This window comes from Cryptotermes secundus, unplaced genomic scaffold (assembly GCF_002891405.2).
Source record: "Cryptotermes secundus unplaced genomic scaffold, Csec_1.0 scaffold747, whole genome shotgun sequence".
Classification (NCBI taxonomy): Eukaryota; Metazoa; Arthropoda; class Insecta; order Blattodea; family Kalotermitidae; genus Cryptotermes; species Cryptotermes secundus.
The window spans coordinates 1-4,259 of NW_019728503.1; the positions used below are offsets into that span (position 1 = coordinate 1).

The following is a 4,259-nucleotide window of genomic DNA, read 5'->3' on the forward strand; positions in this document are numbered from 1 at the left end:
CTATTCCGGTCTCTGCTGTGAGAACAAAGAAATCCACGTCAGTGTATGTGCATAACAATTAGTATGTTTCCTTACAGACATGGCAAATATTCAGAGCTAGGTACTGGTACCCTGTTAGAAATATGATGTTATATCACTAGGATTCTTGTAAATCGATTAGTTTGCCACCCACAAAGCATCATGTGTGATAAAGTGAAGTTTCAAGGTTATGAAAGATTCTGCTTTCTCTTGCAGCAGGAGTGTCGAGAATTCTCTTACAGAGAACTGAAGAAACATTTCCTGCTGTGACAGAAAGGATGGTGAGTGTTTTGTGCTTGTGTGTACAGATAAGAATTTTATTGTCGTCTCTCAATTCTCATATCTTGAAACACTAAACTTTTTATGCCAAGCTTGTCTTAGTTTTTATAATCAATCTGGGGAGTTTACTTGGTTCTTCATATTATAACACTTTGCATTATTATGTGGGAGAGGGATCAGTTCAAGGAGAGTGATATGGGTAGGTCACATGTGAATGAGAAGTGTGTACAAAGACTTTGACAGAAGGCCTGAATGAATGAGACCACTTGGGAGACAATTGTGAAGATGAATTTTTTTAAAGGTACAAATATGGGGGTTTTGGACTGGGTCTGTGTCAGGATGCAAAGTCATGATTGGCATGTGTGAACACAGTAAAGAGTCCTTAGGTTCCATAAAGAGCAGATATGTATTGTCTGTACTTCCACAGGTTTCTCAGGAAGGTCCCTGCATTATGAACTTAACACTTCCTGAGATTATGAAGTCTAGAGAAGAAATCTGTACAGAGCAGCTGTTATGGGTTAGATGTAATGAAAAACAGCTACAGCAAGGAGAGCATATATTGTTTCATGTAGGGTGTTGTGCAGCCATGACTTATAGAAGATGTGATGCCTTTACAGAATTGTACAAAGTCAGAGAAGGTTTTAGTGGGTCCACATGGTGAGACATACGCAGCAATTCATGATGCAAACCAGACCATGAATATAAAAGCTGAGGAAGTCTCAGATGCACAAGAGGAAGCAGATTCTGTGCAAATAACAGTTCAGGAGATAAAGGCTGAACCTGAGGTTTGCTGTATGCTTGTGTATGTCCATTATTAGGTAGATATCACAGATTGGCAGGAATTTCAGTTGTCTTTCTCATCTCCATCTGTCTGTCTGTGCACATGGGACAGCTCCACTGTGCTGCTGACTCACCTTTGAAGACCTTTTTCTGAAGTGTCTCTAAACAGTTATAGTTTGTTGAATGTATGCTGCTTGTGATTTACCACTTCTTTTTCCTTTTAAGCAGTTCAAATGCACATGAAATTATATTTTGCATAAATGGAACAATGTTTGAGAGAAATTCTATAGCAAAAATCCTTGGGTAGTCACAGAACTGTTCACAGTTGGTTACTGGTACACTTATTAGAACCTTGAGGCACTATGCTACTAGCCAGAAGGTCTCAGATTCAAGTCCCACTGAGGTCATTGGATTTTTCAATTGACCCAATCCTTCCAGCCGCACTGTGGCCCTGGAGTCAACTCAGCCTCTAACAGAAATGAGTACCAGGAATGTTCTTGGAATATTCTTGGGGGTAAAGGGCAGCAGGCACATAAGGCTGTCTACCTTGCCACCATCTGTGAGCCGGTTGTCTAGAAAATGTGGGAACCTCAACACATCTCAACCCTATGGGCCTCCACGGCCTGTTACAGGGATACCTTTACTTACTTACTTACTTACTTACTTACCTACTTACCTACTTACCTACTTACTTATATACGAGAGCAATGAGTTCAAGGAGAGTGATGTGGGTAAGTCATGTAGTGCACATGCAAGTGGCCGCGCCATAGCTGAAGCAGTTAATCACTGGCTTCCCACCGTGGCGGCCCGGGCTCAATCCCGGGTCTGGTCAAATGGGATTTGTGATGGACAGAGTGGCGCTAGGGCAGGTTTTCTCCAAGTACTTCGGTTTCCCGTGCCATTGTTCATTCCACCAAATTCTCCATCATCATAATCACCCGGGGGAGGCTACAATAGGCCAATCAGTTAACACCACTCTTTTCCAGCTCGCCTTTTGTTTAAATTTCAGCTCAATCGGAATGGTGTTATCCCTGCTATACCTGTTTCCACCTTAGGACAGTGTATGATGGCCACTGGAAGTTGTCCTCACAGATCAAACTAAGGAAGGTCTGTATAGGTACGGGAAACTAGCTGGGTCGGTTTGCATGAGTCTCAGGGTAGCGATGCCGAAGAAAACGGTATTCTGGGAGTTGATCCAATTGACGTTTATTCACCTTTTTGTTCTCCAAACCACTGTTAATTTTATGTATCCTTATGCTTTAAGTTATAGCGTTACACGATCTGCAAGCTATGTCTCGGAGCGTGCAAGGGTCATGTCCGTTCACTTCGGAATATGGTGAAAGTCTCTTTTTTTGTGGAATGGCTTGCACACCCCACGCCGGGAATTTGAAAGAATTCGAATTCTCCATGGTGTGGACATATACATTTCATCCCATCTTCCATAAGGCAGTTTGAACGAGGCAACCCAGTCATACTGGCCCTTATTCACAGGCAACTGTAACAAGCTCTGACCTGTCCTTTTCACTGACCTTCCTTTTAGGCGCGTCCAGTTTCCTGTACCCGAGCTAAATTTATGACTGATCGTAAATGTCATAACTCCGGACTTCTTGTTTCTACCAGAATCTAGAAAATTTCAACATAAACACCGTATTGCACGTCCCAGACAATGAAATACGATATTATAGATCACAATACATTTCCAGTAATATCAAAACATAAGACTTTTGAAATTAAAATTACTGAGAATTAATTAGAAATAAATGTCATGGCCATCTATAATCATCCAAATAAATAAGGGCTCAGAATGATCAGCGTCACAGTGGCTGCCATGCCAAGTGGACCCAGTTGGACTCCACCCCCCACTAAGCGAATTAAAAAAGAATTAATTTTAAAAGTGCACATGCAACAGAGAGAAATGCATACAAAGTTTTAGAGGGAAAACCTAAGAGAAGCAGACCACTTAGGAGACCTAAGTGCAGATGGGGAGATGCTATTAAGATGGGTTTTAAAAGTAAATTGCATTTGTACTGGGTCTGTTTGCCTTAGGATACAGAGCCATGATGAACATGTGTGAGCACAGTTAGGTACCATAACTAACTACAGGGCGCTGAGTGAATCTTTCAGAAGCCATCAGTTGCTTGACCACTGAAGAATTTCCCAGCATTGTATAGAACCTGAACGTTTATTGACATGTTAGCAAGAACACATCACAAGTCCCAATCGTGAGCCATTTGAATCCAGTCCACACCACCCATCCTATGTCTCTTAAAGATCCATTTAACTATTGTCTTCCCATCTGTGCGGAGGCCTTCCTAGTGGTCTCTTTCCTTCTGGCTTTATCAGTAAATCCTATATGCATTCCTCTTCTCCCCCCTGCCTGCTATATGAACTGCCCATCTCATCTTCCTTGACTTGATCATATAATTATGCTTGGTGAACGAAGGTTACAAGTTGTGGAGCTCTTCATTATGATGTTTTCAGGTACCAATAAAGCAGATATTTCCTGTACTGCCACAGTGACTGTTAGTTTGTCAGGAAGATCACTGAGCTATGAACCGAGTACTTTTTAGTGATCATGATAGCTATAGAGAAGAACATCTGTACAAAAGAGCTCTTATGAGTTAGATGTGATGAGAAACAGCCATAGCAAGGAGAGCATACGCTGTTTAACATGTGGTATTGTGCATCCATTTCTGAGAAGGATGTGATTGTTTTTACAGAACTGTACAAATTTGGAGAACGCTTTAATGGGTCCATATGGTGAGACATACCCAACACCTCATGATGCAAGTCAGGCCATGAATATAAAAGCTGAGGCAGTCTCAGATGCAGAAGAGGAAGAGGATCCTGTCCCAATAACATTTCCAGAAATAAAGGCTGAACCTGAGGTGAGCTGTATGTGCACTGTTAGGCAGATGACACAAATATGCAGAAATGCCTCTTATCTTTCTGATATCCATCTCTGTGAACACGAAACAACTCCACTGTGCTGTTGACTAGATTTTGAAAGTTTTTATCTTATTTTTATGGCTGTAGTACCTTGAATGTTGTGTGTGATATACCACTCCCATTTTCGTTAAACAGATCTAATATAGAACTTGTGTAAACTGAATGTTTGCGGTAATTTCCATAGCAGGAACAATCCTTCACATTTTCCTTGTCTGTCCAATCCACTAAGCAGT

At 41.4% G+C, this 4,259-nt stretch overlaps 1 long non-coding RNA gene across 1 annotated transcript; it reads left to right on the top strand.

Moving 5' to 3' along the window:
• Nucleotides 1-16: 16 nt before the first annotated feature.
• Nucleotides 17-3,837, top strand: LOC111865250. The gene is made up of 3 exons (XR_002842949.2): nt 17-299; nt 915-1,082; nt 3,798-3,837. It is a non-coding gene; the product is annotated as an uncharacterized LOC111865250 (long non-coding RNA).
• The last annotated feature ends 422 nt before the right edge of the window (nt 3,838-4,259 follow it).